General features: G+C 38.2%; 1 protein-coding gene across 1 annotated transcript in view; it reads left to right on the forward strand.

Annotated features, from left to right (window-relative positions):
* Positions 1 to 3123: 3123 nt before the first annotated feature.
* Positions 3124 to 27129, forward strand: part of LOC124162894 (trypsin-like) — a 51462-nt gene continuing 27456 nt past the window's right edge. Inside the window, exon 1 of the mRNA XM_046539593.1 lies at positions 3124 to 3177. The gene's annotated coding sequence lies outside the window, so the exon portion shown is untranslated. The remainder of the gene's footprint in view (positions 3178 to 27129) is intronic.

The following is a 27129-nucleotide window of genomic DNA, read 5'->3' on the forward strand; positions in this document are numbered from 1 at the left end:
ACATTCATTGTTTTTATCCTGTTTGCAAAATGTATTCCTTTGAGTTTTGAAAATAAAATGATACAATTATTATTTTTTATGCAAGAAACTGGAATGCTGCAATTGGACATCGAAAGAGCCGCAGCTTGACATTGAAAGAGCTGCATACGGCTTGTGAGCTGTAGGTTGTCAACCCCTGTCCTTTGCAATCGTAAGTGGGGAGGATAACAGATGTTAACCCATTGAGTGCTTTGCTAACCCCCTGTTTACCCACCGAGGGCTAGGCTTATATGTAGTTAACAGGTGCATAGGCTAACTCTTAGCAGGTTAACATCTTTTCGTCTCCCTGTCTATGATTGTCTAAGAAAACCAAAAATTTAAAAACCCAGTTTCGGAGACAGCCTTCCGACTTAAACCGGCATTTGTATTTTCTGTTTTTGGAAACATTCACTGAAGCTAATAAGTTAATCAATTTATTTACTACAATGTCTGCTCTAACCTAATCCATTTGGCTAAGTGAGTGAGATATACATACTGAGCTTATTAGGACTATTGCAGGGATCTAGTCTGGGCAGCTCTGGATGCTAGAATAATGTAAAAACGAGGTTTAATACTTGGGCAGAGAGTGTTTACCAACGTATTCTCACCTGCATGGTCTCTCCAATGTTGGCACACCCAGAGTTGGCTGGGCCTTGGTGAAAGGCAAGAGCGTAGGCGGTGCCTGCTGGCCCACCCAGTCCCCTCAGTCCACCCTTGATCCACACCGGTTCCCCAGCTCTCTTCTGGTAAATGTGAACATACCCGTGGACATTACCACTGTCGTTGGCCGAAGCAGGGATAATCCTGCAGCCTGCGGAGCGATAGCGGGAGCCAGACCAACTGGAGTGCAAGGACTGAAAAATGCAATAGGGTCGTTTACTCTCACCCAAAATTGCAATTCATTGAGACAATTCAGTTGATGGTAGGGAGTTGCAACTGAAATAATATCTTTTTCTTTTGCCATAATCTCGTAAATGTTAACCCTACGCGGTGCAATGTCACGGGTCATTTACTCTCACCCAAAATCGCAATTCATTGAGACAATTCGGTTGGTGGTAGGGATCAGAAGTTGCAACCGAAATAATATCTTTTTCTTTTGCCATAGTCTCGCAAATGCTAACCCTACGCGGTGCAATGTCGAGACTGGCTCGACAAGTTTAGTGCCGAAAGCACTAGGCTTGTCGTAGCATTAGGTGTTACTTTGAGTTAGGCGAAGGGATTTATACCAGGGCAATGTTTCAAAAGATTACCTGATTTTCCGTCAACTCAAAGTTAGACCTGATGCTACGACAAGCCTAGTGCTCGTAGCACTAGACTTGTCGAGCCAGCCTCGACGTTGGACCGCAAAGGGTTAAATAAGAAAACAAAATTTACCTCACATGACTTCTAGAAAATTTGACTAGATGACACTCTTTCAGTGAAAGCTTTTGTTTCACCACCTGAAAGAACCATTTAAAAAAATCATCAATGAATATCTAACAGTCACATGTCTACACCTATTTAGCAGACACATAATGAGATATGAAGTATAACACTTTGCACTTTCACACTTTTCACGAGGTATTTAACTGGTACACTTACAACGAGTTTGGATTTTATAGGGTATGCCGTACCAGCCCAACTACAGCACTGAGAAACGGTAATGAGAAAATGATGCAAAAGACGTGTCAGGCACAGCCAGAAGAAGTACCTACTACGCATTTGGGAGCATGAGGTAAATGTGGACAAACTGTTTGCAGTATATGAGAAACTTGAGTCTGAATTTTGACTAAAATTTGGACTACCGATTGTAGATATAGTGTAATGAAATGCTCCAAAAGGCATATCGCGATACACTGGTCTGTTTTGCAGCAACCCAGGTATGTATTGGTTTGTGGGGATATAGGAGGAACCAAACATAGCCTCTCAACCGGCACTCACTCACTCATACACAGGGGTGGATTCAGCATCAAATTTGGGTAGATGGTAGTCACTACCTGGTTCAGAGGAGTATAGAATATCTCCCAAGAGTGAGAGGGGCCTTCTCTCATGCAAAATGTTTTGATATCCATTTTTTCGCATTTTGTATCCTAAATTAGATTTTTATTTATAACCACTGATGAAATTGAACAATTTTAGACATCTAAGAAGTGGAGGAAAAATGAATAGCCAACTTGAAGCCTAAAATAATTGTAAAATATTAATGTTTCATGCAGCAGGAAATGTGAAAATAGCCATGAATTTACATATACAAGCCCTTCAATCATTTTCATGGATACAAAAATTATTGAACTAAAAAAAAATTAAAATTTTGGGTAAAATTTGGGGGTGTCATGACTCTTGTTACCCCCCGTCCCCCCCAATCCACCACTGCACAAACACACACAATGAGACACACACGGGCTTAAGATGCCAGCAGAATGAGTTCAAAAGAGCAGGTCGAAATGTAAATTAGGACAAGGAATGTGCGGATAGCACTATTTCGGCCTCCAAGAGGCCCTTTTCAACACTGGAAGTATAAGATTTCCACAAAAATACATAGGCGAAGTGATCACTTTGGTGAATTTAATTGTACCATTTTAATTTACAGGGGAGCAGCTAGGAATTAAGGCTAGGGGGGTTTTAGGCGCAACTAATACTTACGGGTGTGGGGGTATTGCATACCCACCAGGGTAAGTAGGAGTTGCGGGGGCCCTCCTCCAGTAAAAATTAAAAAATAATGATTCAAAATGGCGAATTTTACGGCTTTCTGAGGGATATTTGAATAATCCTAACACTATTTTATGAGTTACACCGATCCAAATAAGTAAAATGGATTAAACTTAAAAAGTTCTTTGAGCTCTGGGGGGGGGGGGGGGGGGTTTATTCCCCAAACCCCCCCCCTCGCTGCGCCACTGTTCTTAAGACCATAAAGCTCAGATGCTCACATTCATTTTACCGATTGTAGCGTGAAAATCATGTCATTAGTGCGTTTTTAAAAATGTTTTTGGCTGCGTTAGGCGAACGTCATGCGGACACTCGCGGTATGGGAGTGAACATTTCATCATATGTACTGACCTCTGAAGTGTTATCGCTTTCGCTGCTACTCGAGGAAGATGAATCTCTGTCACTGCCTGCATACGTCACCGCTGCGCAGCCAAGGAGGAAGGCGAGGAGAGTCCTGCGGAGAGAACGAAAAAGGTAAGTCATTCATTCGTTACATTAAAAACTACCCAAACGAATTCTAGAATGCCCGTAATGGTCACGGTGATAACATTACGGAGTCACCGTCATGGGCATACCCAGCGAGGGGCAGCTGCCCTCTCCCCCCCCCCCCCCCCCCTCCTAGAAGCAAATATCGCAAACGTCTTTAAGGAAAATAATATTTTTTCAAGCAAATAATTTTCAAAACTAATGAAGACCTGTTACAGTTTCCTTAAAATGTTGGTTTCATTCACCTTTCCCGTGCTTAAATCTTACCTATAACTTGAACAACCATGACTTGACCCCCTCACCTAGTTTTTATCCTGGGTACGCCCTTGGGCACCGTAATTTAAGTACAAATGTGCGAAATTCTGCAGGGGAAAGAAATCATTCGCCTTGACTGGCATTCGAACCCGGATCCCTCGATTTCCGGCCGAGTACTTTAGCCAGTTAAGCTACCGAGGCGTTATTCCCCTCTGTGTAAATGTGTGCGCAAAACCGGACAAGAAGGTCTGGACTGCTTAGCATATTATGCACCTGCTAGTCCAAGTCGCGCGACGCTGCGACGCAGTCGGAGAGTAGCCAGTCCCGGTATAGGTACGAGAATCAGTTAAGAGCGATCACCTCTTGCGTTCAAAGTTTCGGTCCGCAGTGACCCTATCGAATACCTTTATTTGACGGAAACCTCGACTAGCGAACACTTTTCAGTGGAACCGTACATGTAATATTCCACCTCTATTCTGCGGCTAATTCCTTTTAAGGCCTGGTTACACGGTGCATTAACATGTACAAGTTAATGTACGTTTGCGTAAATGATTTTGGTGGAACGGAACATGTACGAATGCTCAGTGGTGCAGCGAGGGGGGGGGGGGGGTAAAACCCTTCCCCCAGAGCTCAGAGAAATTTTTAAGTTTAATCCATTTTACTTAACTGGATTGATATTACTAATAGAATAGTGTAAGGATAACTAAAATATCCCTCAGAAAGCCGTAAAACTCACAATTTAGAACCATTTATCTTAAAATTCCGCACCTATTAATCCCGCACCTACCGCTTATCCTGGTGGGTATTCCATACCCCCACACACCCTGGTATTAGTTTCACCTAAACTCCCCCCCTCCCCCCAGCTTTAATTCCTAGCTGCGCCCCTGCGAATTCTTGAACCAAATTAGAATAAGTTCTATTTTCCGCTCATACATTCGCACAGGTTGCGTGGTTACACGGTGCATTTTCGTGTTCATTCACGCGTTCATACTTTCAAGACATTAACCTGTACCTACGTGTTAATGTATCGTTTAACCAGGCCTTTAGAGTTGGCCGCAGAACTCCCGCTCAACCGTATGTTTTGGTGATGGATAATTTAACCCTTAAAAGCTGTTATCCTTTCAAAATTTCCGGTTATATAGGGTCGACCCTGGCCAACATTGGCCTGTATCTACCCCATATACCCTGAAATATCTCGTTTGGAAAATTCACCTCAGTATTTTCTCAGATATACTTTTTTCACATTCGAAAAAATAGAAAAATGTCTACTCAGTATACTCAGAAAACCGTAAGGTTTTAGCCTAAGTTTTGGAGGAGTGATGAGTGGCCATAAAAGAAAGTTTCTCTATCTACGATTAAAATTTGGTAACAATTTTTATAAATATGCCTAAACGTTAGAAATTCACGCTTCGTAGTTTCAGGGCAGTATTTAATTCGCAAAATGTGATATGGCAACATTTTTGAAAAAAAAACTGTAGTCATCACGACCACAGTCCAATTGGTCACCCAAGACCATGATCCTACAGGATCTAGTAAAGTGAAAGTGATGTAAGTGAAAGTAATGAAAGAGTCTATTGGAACATTAATGAAAGAGCACATGCGTGATAGAAATACCAATCGAATAATTTCAAATTATTACGTATTGTATTTACCAGGCCAAAAAAATTCTATTACGACCGCGGTTAGGATCAGTTGAGATCGATATTTTGCGTTAGCAACGGCTGTTTATCTCCTGTTGCTTAATACACTGTTTCCATGATCGAAGGCAGTACCAGATAGTACCTGAAGTCGACTGCAATGAAAGTAGTTGAACCTAAATAATAAATTGGACATTTACTAGCCAGCAGCAGGCTACGTTTCGAGTTGGCGTCACGTGCCAATAGTTCGCTCTCCACCTGGCGCTCCACGAATTCGTCATTTCCCCTTATCCCTCGATCCATTTATTTTCTTCCGCGGAGAGACTTTCTATACCCTCTGCCACGCGGCTTTTCTCTTGAACTGAGTCATTATTTCGAAAAGGCTTCGGCAAGCAAAGAAGAGGAAATAGGCGTCATTAAATTTACTGACCACCTTCAATCTCTATCGTAATAAACAGTCGAATGGATCGGGAAGTTGCCGTTCTAGTCGAATGACGCAAAATGCCTTGGTGATCCCTTAGATTTGAGTAAATGATCCTCTAGGTTCTAATTTGGTGGCAATAATGATAACATAAAATATTCTGGCGCAATAGATGTACTTACGCCAATATTATAAGGTAATCATCTATGTGTAATATCATATTGATTAATTTAATTATTTGGAACCGTGGCAATTTTAAGAATAAAAGTTGAGCCAATATTTCAGAGAGATCTTTATGGAAAAGTCATAATGCCAATGGCTAATGTTTTTTTCTTGTTGGACTTGCCATTTTTCGGCGGAGAAAACATCAGTTTCCGAGGCAGTGGGTCACATAATCTGTGAGTACGGTTTGGAAATAGATTGACGCAAAAAATATTTTCGTCTTGTCACTTTCCTTTTTGTCCACACTGCTGAGAATGTCCGCTTCGCTTCCCACGCGGAAGTGGAATTGGAAGGACACGGCCTCAGAGTTGGCCTGGCATGAATTCTAAGGCGGTCCGTCGATCATGCGAACTGGATCATACTTAGAGGTGATCAAGGCAGTGAGTCAAATGGCTTCTAAGGAACAGGTATTGTGACTACTTGATAAATATACACAAGGACGTACCCAGGATCATAACTAGGGGGGGTCAAGCCATGGTCTGTGGGGGGGGGGGGGCAAGCCAAGTTGTGACATTTTAGCATGGAAAAGGTGAATGAAACCAAAATTTTAAGAAAATTGAAAACAGCGCTTTATTAGTTTATGAGATTATTTCCTAGAAAAACTAGTTTTATCTTGCAATTAGATACATATCTTACATTAATACATATCATTTATCGTGGATTTAAAGAAATTTTGTTGAATACTTTCGTTTCAATTCAGTACTGATTTTGCTTAAAAACTTTTGCGATTTTTGCTTCTAGGGGGGGCAGCTGCCCCTCGCTGGGTACGCCCATGAATATACGTCTGAAAAAATTAGTTCAACCTTTTCATACAACTTCCCATCATTAATACCAGTACGTAATGCACAGGGATAGATAACAATAAAATTCACATTAGCTTCGGCTCAAATTTCGTTCTTTGAATAACATCTCTATATTTTTGTAAAGCAAACGGAGTATGGTTTCTGTACGGAATTGATGCATGGACAATGACACCAGCGGAGAAAGCAAGGGGCGAGGCCCTCGAAATGTGGTGCTACAGAAGAATGATAAGGATCAAATGGATCGACCGAGTTAATGATGAAGAAGTCCCATGAAGAGTAGGAGTGAAGGGAAGCCTCGCAAAAATCTTGATAAGAAGGCGGAATAACATTATAAGCCAAATTTTTTGATGTGATGGCCTGATGATGACGATCGTCGAGGGACAAGTAGATGGCAAGTAGATGAACAGGTAAAGAAGGATGTGAAAGAGAAGAAATGCGTAGGTGTGAAAAGATTTGCTATTAGGAAGATTGACTGAAGAGCTGCGTTAAAGCAATCTTAGAGCTGTTGGCCAGTTATGATGAAGAAACGGAAATGTTGGATATGACGAGGAGCTGAGGATGTCTGTAAACAGTATATTGCGGCGTGGGCAATCGACAACTGTGCCGTGGTGGCAACTCTTCTAAGTGATTGACAGTTCACAATAAAAGTAATTTTAATTTTATGTAGCACAATATTGTACTCTGATATCGAGGTATCAGAGTAGTAACGAACGAAATCTAAAGCATAGTTTTTTTTTCAATTTTATTTTTTTCAAACGTTTTGATCTTTCCGACTTTTTGCAAATTCCCTATGAAAAACGTGGATCTTCTTTATCCATTAGCATTGTGATTGACCCAAGGCTCTTCCTTCGAACGTCCTCTCCTATGTTTCTCCTTAATTTTGCCGACCTCCAAGCATCTAGGTCACAGGGTTTGCCTTCAAGAATAACTTTCGCAAACTTAAGTTGAAAGAATTTGGAGACGAAATAAAAGAATAGGGGACGGAAGCGGTGTGTGGGAAAACTATCAAAGATAAATTTCTATTCCAGTGCTTGTAGTTGGGGGAAAATGCCCATTTTCTTCAACAAGAGGGTGAATTCTTTTCAGTGTATTGTCAGGGCAGGTCACAGCTCACCTTGCACCACGAACTAATGCGTGACATATTTATTTACTCTCTGCGTGTGGATACAAAAATATTTTCTTTTAATTCCTAAGAAAACAATGGCTTTAATTCTTACTTTCATCATATTTCCCAAGATTATTTTTGATGATTCCATCACTTAGGGGGAGCTAGGTATCCTAGTAGATACACCGCTTAACTCTTGACGGAATTGTTACGTTTTCAAAACCCGAGTGAAGCCTTAGGATTATTATTAAGGTATTCTACCGATTAAGTTAGGTTTCCGGCAGTGTAGCCAGGAATTTTGTTCGGGGGGGGGGGGGGGGTCCAAAACCAGGGGGGAGAATTTTTGAAAAACAGAGAACTAAATAATGGGTTTTTTAACTAATTTAAACATTTTTAATAATCGTAAAAACTTTATTAAAAAAATATTTTGTTAATTCATGATTTTTGTAATATTTAGTTTTCTTTTATGAAGGAAAATAATTGTGTTTTCAAATTGCGGGGGGGTCCGGTCCCCCCTGGCTACGCCACTGGTTCCGGGGAGTATTTAGGAAGGATTCTGGCAGTTACCCCTTTCTTCATGGGCATCTCTCTTAAATTCGCAATAAGGTCTACTCCTTTTCATTCTATCTATGAACATATTCTTTTCCTTCCTCTCCCTCGTTTACCCAACGTGCTACTGTCCAACACTGTTTTCAAAAACGCCTCCTCTCTAAGTACTCGCTCCATCTATACCTTCTCTCTCCTCTGTATCGATCGATTCCTGTCCGTGCTAGTGATGAGCGGAACTGTGATTTTCCAATCACTTCATTACCTGTGACTGCTATTCATCAGTAAAGGTGATTCTTAACTGTGATTGCGATCACCGAGGAGAATCACTCATTCAAGTCATCCGTGATTTGTGGCGCTGCTATTCCTGCTACTTTGTCCAATCCCTATGAATGAAGTCTCCGCAAATGGAACGAATAAACTTATTGAAAATTGGAAAAATTATGCAAAATATTTTTTTTGAGGAAATAGTTCTGATTCTGAGTTTATATGACGATAATTAAGTAAATTTGATATGGTAAGGGAATTGATAAGTGGCATCATTAAAATCCCGTCGGCATTTTTTTAAACATATTTTATATTCAAACCATCATGATTCAAACCGTCGGTTGTATATTTCGTGTAGAATGTCTTATTCATCATAAAAGATTATTATACTGTTATTATATTTTACTGTTACCTTTATTATACTGTTGGTAGTTGGTAGCAGTGGTAGCAGCCGAAGCTATCTTCACCGTATTCACAATCGCAGTGATTTCGAGTATTTAGTGATTTAGTCACCGGCAGTGATCGGCTACTTCTCTTCAATCACAGGTAGCACTCATCGCTCATCACTAGTCCGTGCACCTTATGCACGGACTCCATTCTTATCCACATTCATATCTCCATTCTTATCCACACCCACATCTCGAACGCCTCCAGTCTTTTCGCGTCCGCCTCCATTGTCCATGTCTCGAACGCCTCCAGTGTCCATGTTTCCGCACCGTAAAGCGCTACACTCCATATCAGACTCTTTACTGTCATTTCCCTTATACCTTCTTTTTCTTAAAGATCCTCTGATAAGATCTTTCTTATTCATGAACGCCTCTTCTGCTAAAGCAATTCTCGTACTCATTTCCTTACCGTAGTATCCCTTTTCCGCTAATATTCCACCCAAAGAGTTGAAAACAGCTCTGCCTGCTCAATTTTTCCCCCACCTATTTTTATCTTGAGGTTAGTTATATGTTATTTTGAAAATTTCTAGGTAGTAAATGTATTTTTTAACGAGTAATAATTGGAGATTGGTCGCTCGGAGGTAATGCATCCTATTGCATCCTATGAACTTTCGTATATACTCTGGGAAGGTGTTGTGCGGATATATAAATTTATGGCGTGTTAGACATAGATGAGCAGAAGTGATGACGAAGCTTTTTAGCTGAAAATATAATGGATCAGCAAAATTACCGGCGATTACGTTGAAGTGTCCCCGGGGTTCCAACTGGGTGACGATCTTGATGAGCCTGAGGGTTGCGGAGGGGTATTTTGTTGTCAAAGTCAATATTAATTCAGACTACCCCATCTAACCGTTGGCTCCCATCAACACATGCATTCGGTTGGAAACCCGAAGGTATTTCGTAGAGAACATTTGGATGGCAAACCTCGACCGTTGAATGAATTTCTGTTTGGAATTGGATGTGTTGAAGTTCAATGTGAAGTACGAGAGAGATAAAAAAATAACATAAAAAGAGTTAAAAATTCTTATTTTCTAAGAAGGTATATAATGTACTAAATATCGTAAAAAAACCCTAGGTTGGGCAGAATAACAGAACACACTAAAAAAAGATAAAAAACACTCACAGGTACTGAATTTTCGGTGGCGTGGCCACCTTCCTCAGAGTTAGGTAGAGTCTCCTACCTAACTCTGAGGAAGGTGGCCACGCCACCGAAAATTCAGTATTGTGAGTGTTTTTTATCTTTATTTAGTGTGTTCTGTGATTCTGCCCAACCTAAGGTTTTTTTACGTTATTTACCTCGTCGAGGAACATTTCAAAATGTACTAAATATTATATACAAATATTATTTATAAATATTATATTGATATCCAAACCCAGTCAGCACCCATGCTTTATTTTTCGAGTGATGAAAAGTTTTTTTTTTACTTTTTAGTGCATTTTATGCTTTTTCAATGGAGTATTTCATCATTTTTTCATCTTTTAATTTTATTTTTGTTTTCTAATTTTTAGTTGTGAATCGATGAAACCACATCTGTTCAAGTAATTTTTGCCCAACAAAATATAGCTAACGCCATCTAATGATATAACGTAAAACTAATTTTCCACATGGAAATTTAGTTAATTAATTAGAGCTCAATGAGACAAATTTTTAATGTCTGAATTTTGAATACTGTTTTCTGATCTGTAGCAAGCAAGCTTGGAAATTTTTAAGCCGATCCGACAATGGGAGGTGGGTTTAAAAATCAATTGCAAGATTCTGCCGAAGGAACAGACAAACAGATGTAAACTTGATCAAAGCAAGTATACCTACTGGGTGAAGAAAGATTCATCATCACTGGTCAACAATCCTAGGATTGGTTTGACGCAGCTCTCCACTCAGTTCTCCTATCAGCTAATCTTTTCACACCTACGTATTTCTTCTCTTTCACATCCTTCTTCACTTGTTCCATATATTTTGTTCGAGGTCTTCCTTTTCCGTTCTTGCCTTCCACTTGTCCTTCGACGATTGTCTTCATCAGGCCATCATGTCTGAAGATGTGGCCTTTGAGGTTGTTCCGTCTTCTTGTTAAGATTTTCATGAGGCTTCTCTTCTCTCCCACTCTTCTTAGGACTTCCTCGTTACTAACTCGGTCGATCCATTTGATTTTCATAATTTTTTTGTAGCACCACATTTCGAAAGCCTCTATCCTTGCTTTCTCCGCTGCGGTCATTGTCCATGCCTCACTTCCATATAGGAGCATACTCCAAATGTAGGTTGAAGAAAGATTGTGTCACGAAATTTAAACCCTGGATATCAGATGCCAGTAGGAACCATAATTACTGATAACATTTAGTTCAAAAATGCACCATTTTTAAGCTTCAGAAACTTTGAGCCTAGCGCTCCCATTATCCGCGAGCTTGCCTTGTTGCCGAATGCTCTGGACAGCAAATTACTTCGAATGATTTGCCTGCCGGAGATCGTGTGATCCAAGGAATCCGGCAACAGACCAAACTCGCAGTCAATCGGAACGCTGGGATCTAAGTTTCTCTAGTTTAAAAATGATGCATGTTCGACCTAAGCATCAATAGTAATTTTGGTTCCTACTTTCATCAGCTAACCAGAGTTAAAATTTCGTTACGCACTTTTTCACTACCTTGTATAAAAAGCGTATAATAATTATCCGCGTGAAAAGCGCGTAAACAAGTGTGTAAAAAACGTTTTTCTTAGACACTCTTTGAGGAGCTTCTTCGGCACATCCTGGGCACGTGAGAAACTGTGTGTGTGAGGTGAGGCATGGAGTGGAAAATAGCTCTTCCATAGTTGTATGGGAAATGACGTTATTAAAGAGGAAAGTGGTTATAGGCTCGGAGTGGACGTAATTACGAGCTTCAATATACTTAGCTGGCGATTGGAAGGCAGTGGAATCGCATCTTAGAATACTTGTGATATTTAATTTTGCGGAAATATTGTAATTTAACTCTGTATTATTATAAAACATTTAGTTCACCGCATAATAACATTCGTAACTTCCTTCTTGCCAGCACGGCTTCCAAAAAGGTAGATCATGCGAAACACAGCTCGCGCTCTTTCTTCACGACGCGACGCTCTCAAATGTGATGAATCGAAAAGACAAGTCGACGCTTTATTTCTAGATTATAAGAAAGCTTTGAACTCGGTACTCCACAAAAAACTGTCACACAAATTACAGTAATGCAGATGCAAACGAAACAGTAGTAAACTGGATACGCGACTTTATGATCGATTTTTTTTGTGTTTGAATGCGAGTCTTAAAATGCAACAGCTTTATAAAATATACCTGTTCTAAATTTCTTCCGGCCACATAATAGATTTAGAATTGTTAAAACAACAATATGAGGAAAAGAAAGTACCATTATAGTTTCCCTAACTATACTACTAAAGCACAAAATCTTAGGCAATCGAAGCCGAAGGACATGACTTATGGCTGAGACAAGTTCAATGTCAGCAATGATATTTCTCCTTATCTTGAGCGTTGAAAATATTTCTCCATAAGGACACATTCGTAAACTTCACATTCAGCTGGAGTTTATCAAAATTTATTATGTTAACTGTGCAGGATTGTGATGCTATATGAAGGACGCTTTCGCAAAATTGGAAATTCCTATCTCCTGATTTACTTTCAAATGCTAAGGCGCTATCGTGCCATTATATGCGAGATGTACAATTTATGGTAAACTAACCATTGTGATCTAGCCATTGCTGAGTAGCAGATTTTAAATGAATTATTTTAAATTTTATTGTTCATAATAGCGTAGGGCAATTAGTTAATAAATAAAAAATAGTTTATAATATATATCAGAAGAGTCGATGGAAGCTTTCAAAGGTCATGGCACCCGTCCAGGAAGTTAGATTCATCACAGGAAAGGCCAGTCGTGAGGTTACAGACGCTTTCCATTGTATTTTCCCGCTCCCGTTACCAGTTGTAGCTCGGACCTCTATCTTTTAGAAATCATTGTCTTCTGTAAATTAGATTTCCTATCCATCATATTTTGTTATCTTATTTTAGCTTCCGCTTTATTTTTCCGATGCTGATCCCATGTGCCAATCGTTGCTAGGTTTCTTAGTAAATGTCAATATTGTAGCAAATCGACGAATCACAATTTCTTCCATATGACCTAGCCATATTTTTCGTATGCTTTTAGTTTCATTGTACGTAATAATTGCATCCTTATGTTTCTAAAAGCATTTTATTGCCGCTACGTTTTGCATCCTACTTTCAACATTGATCCACTTTCACTTACTCTTTTAATTCAAGTTCTAAAAAATAGTCATTTTAAATATTATGTCTAGGCGAACGATGTCTGCCTGCCGCATACTTCGCTAGATTAGCGTACTGTGATGTAGCTGTTTCGATAGGTTCTTATGCAAATGATATTTTGCTGTGGGGGAATGTGAAACTAATTAAAGAACTCATAGAAGTTGAAATCGTTGATGAAAGAAAATTTTCTAATTATTGTAATTATTTCGCTAATTGATTTGTCGTAATCTCGTTTTTTACTATTCTCAGTATTTTCAGGAACCATTGCCTGTTGACTTGTCTTGGTGCTGGAGAACCGTTGTTGACTACCTCAACTGCCAAACTTCAGTTCCGTAATTAGCTCCGCGATTATCATGAAAGCTTTTCCCGAAAAGCAGTGTCGAAATTGCGTCAGGATGGCTCTACAATTACGGTTCATGGGTAAGGAAACAAGCCTATTATCTAATTAGAAACAAGCAAACAGAAATTAAATGGATCATTGAAATGAGAAACCAATTTTGTTCACCAAAGACCCCACGCTAAGAAAATTTGGTTTCAAGGACGTGTCCCTTATTATCTCTGACGTACTGTTTTGAACGGTTCAGTAGTTAATGTTACAAGCGTCAATGTTGAAACTTCACAATTTGTGACACCCGGTGTGATAAAATTCTCATTTTAATAAGATGCCGGTAACAAGTGTTTGGAAGGTGTTTTATGTGGGAAAGCAAAGGCTGCATTACGGCCAAAGACATTGCTAGCTAATGTATTGAAAGTACTTCAAAGAGAGAATTGTCATTTAAGTTCCCAATATTTCATCGAAAGCATTACTTTTATTTCATTCGTTAATTTTTATCATTCCAGATGAGATGGGGACGAGACAGAAGGTATGGATGAATGAAGTACTTAGCGTGGAGGAGATATTGGAAAGAATGTTATGTAAACAAAGGATAGGAAGGAAGAGAATCGAATTTTTTGATAGAAAGATGGGGAGTAGGCCCTATTGTGAAATGGAGAGGGAAGTAAATGAAGAAAGGGGAGGTTGCCATTTTTCATAAATTCTCCATGGTAACCTACCTTTACCGTTGGAATATGTGAATAATAATTGTTATGAAGTGGGCTATATACTCAAAGGACGTCGCGACGGTCGCACGCTTGGTAGAAGCCCTCAAAAGACTCAAATTTCCAATATGTGGTCATTTTCCTGTCCGTATTGCTCGTATTTCCCTTGGAAAAAATCTGTTCGTCTCGTCCCTTGGTTTTACCCTGGCTTGCCTCGAGGTGATAAGTGGTGTTTAAACTCGTATTCTTTTTCGTAGTGTAGCGGAGTTTTGAACGTTTTGACCTGGGTTGTTAGTCTTCGCTTTTTAAATTCTCAGTCTGCGTGAACATTTTTTCCTAAGCTGTCTGTCTTGATTTCTCCGCAGCTAAGAAGAAGTAATAATATTACAATAGAAATTCAGATCACTAGATTCTGCAAATGGTTGCGGTATGAACCGTATTTTTATTAGCTTTTTTCCTTTATATTTTTTTAAATACTGCCCCGGAAACGTAAGGTAATTTTATAGTTACTGTCTTAAAAGGTGTTCTTATATACTGCAAGAGCAACTCTCCACTCTGCCACACGTTCTACCGCACGTTCCATACTGTACGGAAAATTTCAATCATCATCACTGGTCATCTTAATATTTGTTTGACGCTGCTCTCCATGCAAATCACCCATCAGTTAAACTCTCCGCATGAATGTGTTTCTTCTCTTTCACGTCCATGGTCCTTTTCACGTCCTTCACTACCTGTTCCTCATATCCTAATATTGACCCAAGGTACCGTTTTTGCCATCCACTTGTCCCTCGAGGATTGTCTTCATCAGGATATAATGCCTTACGATAAGTATCTATTATTGCCGACGAAGTAGTTACAAATGTAGAATACAGCGATTTTATCGATTAATATCTTGAGGGATTTAGCTAATTCCGAATTCTGAATATTTTTGACGGTTTGTCTGTTGTTTGGAATTTGGGACGGCTTGTCAAATTTACACATAATCTACATGATAATGGTCACATTCGCGTGAGAGGAGAGGAATCAGACACTTGATGTGCCTTGTATGTACGTATAGAGTAATTAGGGATTGGAATTCCACTTATTATCTCAGTACTGGTGAGCCAATGTCTCCTAGAACTAGGAGGTGGAGATGTTTAACACATAAATTTCGCCCTGTTATCTTTTTACTACACTTAATTACTAGTGACTACCCTGTTTCTACCCTACGAGCGTGTGTTGAGGAATTTTAACCACCGCAAGGGCAAGGAGAGAAGGGAAGAAAATATATTATGTATCAAAGAAGTGCCAAGGTAATTTACTATGTTTTTTTTACTGCCCATTGTTGAAACAGGAATGAGACCGTATAAGGTCTCATTCCTGTTTCAACAATGGCGCCTGTCATTTACGAGGGTAATATACTGAACACATCGTCTCTACTCCGTAAAAAAATTGAAAAATTATGGATATTTGAGCAGAATATCTATATCTATCCGCAGAGCTGAATACCGTCGTTGTTATCGAAGTGATTACGCTATTTTCCTTCAGATTCTACCTGGCGGTAGGATTCTGAGACCTGTAGTGTACGGAAATGGACGATTTGGATGATATGAAGGGATAATGAAATCATTCCGTGCTGGCGGGAGAGATGTTTCCTAGAGTTATCGCATGTGACTCAGGATGCTTCAGTGAAAGAAATTCAGCGATATTGTATTTCGCAACAGTATGCGCATCATAAATTGTACGAAGAAATATTGATACTGATCGAGAGTTGAAATTATGTGCTGTTGAACCAAATAATGTAATATTAAGAAATTTAGGGGAGAAAACTAGAAATACTGCTAACTCGAAATAGACGCTAAAATATTTTATAAGCTATAAGCATTTTAAAAGCCTAACATATTTTAGTTCTAATATTTCTGAGGTATTGCTCATTTATATTGATTGGGCAAAGTCGAGTGTAACTATTTTACATTAGAATTTAGTTTAAAGAATATTACAATGAAGTATTCGACAATACTGTAAGTTCAAAATATTACCAGACACACTATTTGGTTGTGATTCCAATTCATATCCATTTCTTGTGGTAGAATATTAATGCACTCCATTTAATGATTCCAAAATAAATACTTTCCTCAAGTTAATACCTCCAGTATTTATTGGCCGTCAGCCGAAGTGAAAGTGAATGCGGAAATCGTGTTTGGAGATCACTCGCCGATTGCTATGACATTGACTTACGACTTTTTTGCAGTTTTTAAATAATTATAGATTGCATTTAAAACTAATAGATCTGTGATTGAAAATTTTAAGTTATGATATTTTAACACTCAGTTAAACGGGATATTGGCTTACGGGTTATTAGCAGTTTATATATAATAATAGTTAGCATTCAAAACTAATAGATCTGTTATTGAAAAATTTAAGCAATGGCATTTTAACACACGGGTCAACATATCTGATATAACGGTAATAAATATTTATGTGCATTTTATCTTCCCCGCGTACTTTGTAACTATCAAGCGTATTACGTGCACGTTGCACTTGCCTGATTAATTTTGCTGAGTATTATGTAAAAGTACCCATAAAAATATATAGCTATAGAGAAAAAATGGCATATTTGCAACTATTCAAATGTTTTTTTGCCCCATGATTTTTAGTGAGTACGTGGCACAGGGCATGACAAGGTCCAAGAAGCTTTTGATTAAAAATAATAGGGAGCCCAAGTACCTCGTCTTATAGGTTGAAAAGATTAGACCTTTATATTTGTAAAAAGTAACCTGTTATGCCAAATGTATGAATATAAAGCAAGTATTTGGAATGTGCGTACGCGTTCCCAGCTATTTTCCGTAACGCCATGGATTGGTTTGTGAAATAACTCATCAATATTAACGGGTGTAGTATTACGTACTGATTTCCTAAAAATATTAATGACCAATTTTTGCTGCTCTCTAGAAATACCTTTCTTTACCGTGGGTAAACTTTTCTCGGGATTCCCACCGGGTTCATGTTTTAATATCGGCCAACGTTTCAAGTACCGTCTCGGCACTCATCTTCAGGGCTGAATATTATCATATCAGGGCTCAATATTCAGCCCTGAAGATGAGTGCCGAGACGGTACTTGAAACGTTGGCCGATATTAAAACATTAACCCGCTGGGAATCCCGAGAAAAGTTTACCCACATTATTCGCCGGGAAAGCATTAAATCATATTTCACCTTTCTTTACAGCTTGGGGTGTTACCTTATTTTATTATTATCGTAGTTATAAATGGCGTAATTATCTTATAGCAGTTATTTTTAGCGAATGGGGCTGCATATAGTCATGGTGAAGAGGAATATTTAATTTAGCTTAATGAGTCTTTCCTCCACCTCAACACTTAAAATTAATTATGTCTCGAAATGATATTGCAGATCATTTTTTTTCCTTGAAAGATACTAAAAACTTCAAATGGAACTCCACCAAAGTTTAGCTGCGAATATGATTAATGCGTTGGTCTGAAGCTTCAAATTATTTGCTCGTAAATATTCCGCTAATTTCAACAATTACCCAAATCCAGAGAAAATCGATTATAAATCGAAATAACTCATCGTCAGTCTATTACCCTCTTATGGATAATGCCGAAAATATCTTCAAAACAATTAAAATATGAATATATTTTTGACGAACTACGTAAAATTTGAACAGTTTTTTCCGTTATAATCAATTTTTAAATCAACCAAACCATGAAAATATTTTTAAAGACAAGACAATTCAAATTTGTATGTGCAATATAAGATTGCATAACAGAAAAGTAAATTTAAATTTCATTTATGTTGTTTATAAGTAATTGTCTGAATTATTTTTCTGTTGTAACTGTATTAATCTTTTGAAATACCTGCGAATATTTCAAACTCACAATTTTATGCACACGTGATTTTTAATACGACAATGGAAGTACTCAGAAATCTCAAATACAAATTTTAGATACCATTTTTCAACTAAATTTTCAGTTTAGAATCTAATATAGAAAATACGTAAAAGTGACTTTGTATTCAAATTTTAAAAGTAAAATAAATAACCCAAAAGTTAGGAAAACAAGCTTAAATAACAGTATTTGGCCGTGGAATTTTTCAATTTTAAGCGCAGTATTACTTTCCGTTAAAGCACTTGAATTTTATTGGAGGACCAATAATTCCAGCTGGAGAGATCATTTCAGTGAAGTATGTAAACTTGTCATGTTATCTTGAAAATTTCAAAGCATGGAAAGGAGTTTTCAGCATCTTCCTGGATCTAAAATTTGAAAATGTTGCTTTGACATTGTCTTACGGCTTACTTTCAGTTTATTCATTAAAAAAGTTTATACTTGAGGTGATGGAAAATATTGACTAGTCTAATCTTATTTACCATTAACATTTCAAGATGACAGAGGTATTGAAATAAGTACATGATATTTTCATCGACTATAAAATTTATTACGACCTAGATTTCAAAGTTACTACATCACCTTCAAGGAATTTCAATGTATTAACATTGAAATGTAGGTATTAATCAATTTTATAATGATAGAATATTGCAAGTATTTTTTCAATATATAATTCAAATAATAACTTGTATTTTTTTACAACTAAAAAAATTTATTACGACCTAAGTTTCAATGTTACTACATCATATTGAAGGTGTTCCAAAGTGGTAACATCGAAACCTAGTTCGTAGTAAATTTAATAACCGTGTAAAATTGCAAGTATTTCTTTTAATATGGAAAAATTCCACTACATCACGCTTGAATCTTCGGATTTTATATGACTGCGTTAGTTTTAAATCAGTGATACGATACGAAGAATTACAAAATACGACCGATTGAGCGGTAATGAGGCGTTTTTTTAAAGCACGCCAATAAAAAATGTTAATAATGAATGGACTTTATTTAGCGAGATTGGTAATATTAATTCCCATGTTCCATTTAACCCTCGTCACACATTGAATATTTGCAAAGGAATACAGTGTCTCTCTTGAATTAAATTTAGTCAATATGTCAATAGATATATAGAAGTACGCTTTTGACGAACAATAAACAAAATTCGATGTGAACAAAGTTACATTTACCAAGCGTAAAAATATGTGAACAAACGTGGGAAAAACCTCTCGTTCTTATTGGAAAAAAACTCTATTAGAGGAAAACGCTTACACAAAAAGGGGGGCGTGAAAAACCGGCCAAATCCTGCTGAGAAAGAGCTAATGTAGCCAGTGCTGTGGTTCTAACGAGATCCCGAATTGTCCGCGTGATCGAGGGCCTTTGGAAGTGCTCATTGGCGCGGAAAAGATGAAACACGTCGATACGCCCGGTTTGCTGTGAGAGAGAGGGGATCTAGTGCGGGTGGGACTGACTTACACGGCTTTCATCCTGGTCGTCTTTCGTCCAACGTGGGTCCAGGCAGGAGGTGCGTTCACAATGAGGAGATGGACGGAGACGGGTGAGACACTGTTGCGGAGCCGTGGAAAGACTTGGCGAGCTGTGGAGTGCTCGCGGAGTCTGTGGCTTTTATATGGGCTCGCGTGACCGTCGGAGGAGGGGGTGGTAGGGATGGGATGGGAAGGGGAAGAGTGGTGGTCGGGGTAGTCCCAGCTCTTGCGCTCCTTCTACTTTCCCCTCTGGTCATGGGCCGAGAGCGCGTGACACCTCGCCGCCCTCTTAGATGCGAATGATTAAGGGGGCTCACAATGGCAGGGCCGGAGCTAGGAGTTTTACCAGGAGGGTAAAGATCATTTAAGCCTGAATCACAAGATCATTTTTTTTTCGTCGCGAAAGTGATCACTATCGCGATCACCAGGCGAAATGATCGTCGCCGGCAACTGTTTTTCGCAATCACGATGAGGATTCCCATCGCTATTTTTCATCACAAGTCCGGTTGCTTTTTCCGTCGCTAAAATCGTCACTAAAACCCCATATTAGCCAATCGGAACGCATTCCCGTATGGAGCGATTGCAGCGCAACGTTTGACAATTGTGGGAACGACATAAATTAACAAACACGCTGTATATTTTCGTGATGAAGGTCCTATGACAACGAGCTGTGATATCGGAAGTGATGCGAAAAGCGACGGCGGGAGTGACCGTGTGATTCAGAAAAATGATCACTAGAGCGATCTCTTTTCGCGACGGGATAAGTGTTCGCAATAGTGATCACTTTCGCGACGAAAATAAATGATCGTGTTATTCAGGCTTTAGCCGCCCCCTACCCTGATCACCCCTCGCTCCCTTCCTACACTCACCACTAAAATATAATATAGGGTGAGCAATGCTTTGACTTTGGAATTTGGAAAATATTTGACACGTTAGATTCATTGCCGAAAAAATAGAAATCAATTATTTTAATCCTATACGTTGAAACTGGTATTTTAAACTGGTTAAAAAAACTAAAATTTTCAAATGGCGCTAGATTTTGAACGGTTCGTGGGATATCAAAATCTATGGGACAACATTTGTAGCATATTTTACGTTATTTTGTTTTGAACTTAAAACTTATTCCTAAAATCAAGAAGACGACCGTTTCGCCGTTTTCATAGTTTTTCGCGGGTTATTCTTCACTCTTTCGACCGTAGAAGCTAAACGTTTACCTTTAAACAATATTTAATGATATATTGTTTTAGTCGAATAAACAATGAGTAAAACGATATTCAACAATACCTTATGGAGTTTCGGCAGAATTTCGTACAAATGCTTTAAATTCAGCGTCCTACCTTTTTTTGCGGAGGTTAAATTTTTGCAACGCATTGGGCCTCAAACGGAGCAGCATGAAGGGTCCAATAAACTTCAAAACAGAACATATATTGTCAACGATATACATTCTTCATTATAAAGGGTGGATATAAATAATGACGGATTTTTAAAGGCACGGTATTATTAAAATGATTATTAAATGAATGCACATAAAAATGTATTAATTAAAATGGCTACAAAAACACCCATCCTCAATGTTTTGGCTATTATTTCGCAATCAAGGTTACAATACGCCTCACCCCACACTCTTCAGGCATTTAAAATATTTAGCGACAGCATGGCGCGAGAGAATAATCATTTTGAGAACTTTTGGAAGTGCAAATTTCATTAACTTTTAAAACAATTTTAAATTTGGAATTTACATAATGTCTGACATGCTAGACGAAGTTCGGATTCATTACCGAAAAAAATAGAAATTAATTATTTTAAACCTATACGTTGAAACTGGTATTTTAAACTGGTTATAAAACTAACATTTTCAAAAGCGCTGGATTTTGAACGGTTCGTGGGATATCAAAATCTGTGGGACAACATTTGTAGGATATTTTATATGTTATTTTATTTTGAACTTAAAACTTATTCTTAAAAGTTGATAGATTTCGTTGCATGAACAAAAAAGCTAGGCAAGAACCATTTTTTGCTATGCTGCGTCACGAAATTTTGTTATCAAACCTCATATTCGGAATCAGCCGCTCAGAATATATATATAATGGACAAATTAAGTACTCGCAAGCTTTCCTCCGATGGCCCTCTTTGACATCTTGACAGGACTATGAAGGCAATGATGGGGCTTATAATTTATCGGTAAAAAAGGACAATTTCCGCTAGTAAATGTTTTTTATATTTTTAATATTTTGACTATTTATATATTTATTTCCATCACCCCTAAAACAACACTATTTGGCCTTTATATAGTGTTTACAACAGTTAACAGAGGACATTCACAAACCACCATGCTCTGGTAATGGATGACCTACCCAGGCGGGATACGAAACCTAGGCCCTCAGTGTGGCAGGCGGGGATTGTACCCCGCCGCCACCGAGGCAGGAAAATTTACGTTAATGGATCTGTTTCCGAAAAGTTATATGACTATTGCATACATATTGTCATCATTAATGAAAGAAATTGTGGATTTTTTCCTGGAAATTCGCCGTTGCCACGGTTTTCTGAAAAAAATTGCCTTTTGAGGAATATGAGGTTTAAATTATGTTTTTTATGCCAAACATAAAAAACTCAATTTAAAACCGAGAATAAAATGCAATCCTACTGCTGCAAATATATTCAGCTGACCGCTTCGTATTTTTCAAATGACCAGACCATTCTTAACGATGCATTGCAAGCCAGTATTACGATGGGTAGAAGAGTGGTAGAAATCGCGAGTGATGGTATACTTCCTACTACCCTCGGAATGGCTATCTTTTCCATCATCAAAAGTTGCGTTTCTTTCCCGGTGACTGTTACGGGTGAATTATTATTTTTTTCTGGATTCTCCGTTCATCCCCTCGCATCGGGGAAATCCCGACTGAACTTCACCGGCCAATTTTCCTGCTTTTAGTGACCGCTTATGGAGGTGATCACAGAATGGAGGTTTAGGAGATGTAAGGTTTTCACGAAAGAGTAATTCTAAAATTAGTCATTAATTAATTTTCTAAGTGTCCCTTTGTTAGACATGCCAAATTCGCACCCACGATAGAGCTCGCCAAGGTAACTTTACTGCAAATGTAAATAATTGCACTCCTATCGTTAAGGGTTATCGAAAATAAAATACTTGGAATTCACATTGCTTACGTGGGAAAGAGGTTCGGTTCTACGGAAAAGTGGCCGCATGGGGAGGTGTGTGTGTAAGTTTCATTGAACTCTTTTCAAAGTAATCTGTTGACCTTACATGGTTGGAAAGTGTAATGAATTAGAATCTTTCAGTAGGCCGTTGCACCTTTTACGTCCAAGCAATATTTAGCGTATTGATGTATGTATATTACAACCAAGCATTAATTTTAATGGAAGGTGAATCATTGTGAAAGAAAACAAGCACATATTTAAGTAAAATTTACTTTTTTTATATTTTCATTGTTGCAGTTGAGCAGTTTTTACTTATGTTGGAGTTAATTTTTTAAAAAAGTAATGCATTTGAAATATATCGTTTGTCATGAATGATATTTTTTGCCATCGTGAAATGCTTTTTTTTCCTTTTGAATTTTTTATAGATCGAATTGTTCACTTTAGAGCTTCTTATTTGAATCATTCAAGTTCCACTGAAGCTCTATGATCTGTGATTTGCACAAAAAACTTCACTGTGTAGGTAATTTACGAGAAAGCATGGCAGGAAGGAAGGTATTTTGAATCTTATTTGTTTTCGGGAATTGGTAGTACTTCCTCGTTCGTTCATCTTGATGACGGTATTGTGCGTTTCGTTTCGTGGAATCATTTTATAACCCCTATATATCGTCGAACGGGTTCGGCTAAGCCTAACTATACTTTGTGATACCTATCTCTTAGTACTCTACTATGTTCCAAAATTATGTGCCGAAGTTTTCTGTCTTTGTCGTTTGCTTCTTCAGGTTAGTGTTGAGCAGAGCTGTGATTGGTTCGATCCTTTTTTATTCTCACGCTTCGACCTCGGATTTTCGGACTTAGATTTGGTTATCACGCTTTGGATTCTTCGCCCTATATATCTTATTAAACCGCATTACTTCTCATAGATTTCAGGCTTTTATTTTTATCAGAATGATTTTCCTATATTGGAAAGATATTTATTTCACCGAATCAGGTTTCTACTTTTGTAGTTTATCCGTGTCGAAAAAACTATTTTTTCTTAATTTCCTTGAGGACTCACAAAACAAAATTTCAGTATTTCAAAACTTCAGTGCACCTCAGACATCTCTTTTGCTATTTTGGAATATAGTTTTGTGGGTATCAAGAATAAGGTTGGTTGAAGTGAGTTGATTCCTCTAAAAGTATTGGATATAACAATAACTTTGTACGCAACCACGCTCACTGATGCATAATCATTTGCACAGAGGATGGATTTCACCATGAAAAATTCATTTAGCTTATCTGGAATTAGAACCCGGATATACGAAATTATAGCTATTAGCCATCTTTCTTCTCATTTCACTATGGATTTTCCGATCGAGATGTTGTGGATAGGTGAAAAATAATTTACAGAAATAGTGAACTGCACTATGAAATATTGTTGGCTCCTTTTTGATGGCTCTCATGTCTTTCGACGAGAAGATTATATTCATTATCGATAAAATTCCTTGTGAAGATTTCTCGCAGCTCACACCGGGTAAGTTCCTTCATATCTCCTTCCGACGTTTCTGTGTGCAACTCGCCCATTGTCCTCGGGGATTCAGGAATCCAATGCTCATCCTTATCGTGTCTTTTCCCGCGATCTATAACAGATTTGTCTTTTACACGAGGTCCGCGATCTGTAAAATATCGCAGGCATCGTGTCTTTTTCCGAACGGAGAAAAAGGGGAAGATGATGATGAATGGCGTTCCTAAATACCTGGCGATGGGCGAGTTGCACATCGAAACTTCGGAGGGTGATATGGAGGACCTTACCCGGAATGATGACCCGAGAAATCTTCGCTGTCATTGTTCGCTGGAACAAGAGAGACATTGCAAAATACTTCCCGGCCTGACTTTTTTGTTATCGGCGTTCATACCTCCCGGTAATCATAATCGGCGTCAATGCACTGTTTGTGGAAATCCAAGCAAATACGAACGTCGCCCGTAAAACTAGAGACTTATGCAAAAAATAAACTATTTACAAACAAAATATTCGTAGAAATATTTTTTTTAATCCATGGAGTCCGTAGCGGTGCAGATTCAGGACGAAATATGGGGGAAAGAATATCTTCTGATATACCATGTTGTCATAGTGGCTAGGGATATGAAGCATTGGTATGAATCACCCCCTTTATTTCCATTGGATCCTCAAAGTGTTGGGTAGCCAGCGACTTGAGTTATTTAATTGTGAAGAATAAAATCAGGTCGTGATGTTTTAAAGTGATTGAATTGGTGTTAAAATGAAATAAAATTCGTTCCTTTCGCACTTATAATTTTAAATGACCAGTTTCTTGGCGGTGCGACAACCTGTGGTATACTTAGATACCTACGGGAAATTCACAATCTTGAATCCACTCGAAAAATGTGGATGAAAGGACATTGAAACCGGTCGTTCTAAATGCATATGAAATTTTCTTCAAGTGAGGTATATTTCAAGTCTCGTATATTTGCCTCCTTAACTTTACCATTTTTATTCTAATGTACCTTCGAGAGGATGTTATAATTTACTAGGAATTTTAGGCCTCGAGATATCAGATTTGAAAGGTCAAACAAGAAACCCTGCTTAAACGTCTCTTGTAAAAATTAATATGAGGTTACAGTTTTATGTTCCATCCTACGGAAACCATAGTTTATATATTGTGCTCTGTAAATTCGATCTACTTCGAAACAATTTTCTGAAGAAAAAGGTGCACCGGACAAATTAATTCGAAACTCAAAAACTAATACTCAATATCCAAGGCCAGGGCGTCAGAATCGAAGTCTCCTCGATTGAAGGGCTGTTTCGCTAGTTATCTCGAGCAAAATGAGGCCTTCTTGCCATCGACCTCCAGGAATTCTCACACTTGTGTCAGCACTTTAATCAGATTGCAGCATTTGTGTGCATGGAAATTGAGAGGACATGACATAGTGTAAACAATGTCGTAATATTGACGATGAATCTCTTCTCTGGTCAAACCAGCTAATTCCATTATTGCCTATTTGTGCATAGGGAATCGGTTGATGCAATACGACCTATATTCTTCTCTCATGATTTATTGACGGAGAACAAAATATTTCTCGCAGGTCTTGCTTGAAAAGTCAGCTGGAAGTTGTTTTCACGCTGCTTATGATGCAGCTGATTCACTCAGATAGCAAGAATTTGAATATTGTAAAATTCTATGTATGCTTAACATAGTGTCTACCCATGATTAATGCATTGTATATTACCGACGGATTTCGCTTTTTTTTTAATGAATCGGTGATTAAGAATCTACAAGCTATGGTAAAAGTATGACTGCACTTAGTCATTGTCTTTGGAGTATATGAAATAAAATTTTTAAAAATTATGACAGTTATGTCTACTTTTATTCGTGTTCCAAGAAAAGAATTTGTTATCGTATTTTGAAACTAGCTTATGTTACGATGAATACGAAGGTGAAGGATAAACGTATGGAATGGGAAAAGCAGTCAGAGGCCATCACTATGGTTCCGTAATTTTTTGGCTGCATTAAAAATGTGGAATAAAAAGGGACTCGTTTTCCTGCATTAACTTTATTTTATTTTTTTAAATGGAAAAAGTTATTATGCATATCATTTTGGGTGAAGAAAACCTGAAAAGAAACAAATGAAGACGAAGATAGGTTGATTTTGGGTGATACTTTTAAAACTGTCGAAATGGCAAGAATTTTGTCATTGCGAATGGCAAGAATATTGTCATTTCGGCAGTTTTAGACAGTGAAAGGACTTGCCATCGTATGATTTGGTAGTCATCGTCATCATAAGTCTACATCCTATGATTGCTTTGATGCAGCCCTTCATTCCGCTCTCTTATCTACTGTTATTTCCATAATGACATATTTCTTCTTTTATATATCCGTTATAATATAATTTATTCGGGCCCGTCCCTTGCCCTTCTCCCCTTCCACCTGTCCTTCATTGTCAATTGTTTTCATCAGGGCATCATGCCCAGTAAATATCACCACCCCTGAAGTGAAATGAGTGTTCGCGGAAAAATTCGCGAATGAACCGTCATGCGCATGATCATTCTGTGAAAATTAGAACATGTTCTTTTTTTCTCTCATGACCCTGTGAATGCTCACGTGATCATTTAGCATGCTCATTCACTGTGTATAGCGGCCTTAATGAGGAAGAGATGCCTCTCTCCTTCAGGGGATGGGAAAGATAATTGTCGGCGACTTGCCAGACGACATTAGATGTACACTTCAGTTTTAACCATGTAAAAAGAGGATCTACTTGTGATTTTAGTTTTAAAAATTAGGCAATAAGGCAGTTATTTAACATCTAGGTGATTTAGGCAGCTGCATATAATTTTGAGATATACGGATATTTTTAATTAATGTGATTGGTTGTAGTAAATGGTACGTATGTTAAGTACTAGGTTTTATGATGGCGTG

This window comes from Ischnura elegans, chromosome 7 (assembly GCF_921293095.1).
Source record: "Ischnura elegans chromosome 7, ioIscEleg1.1, whole genome shotgun sequence".
NCBI lineage: Eukaryota > Metazoa > Arthropoda > Insecta > Odonata > Coenagrionidae > Ischnura > Ischnura elegans.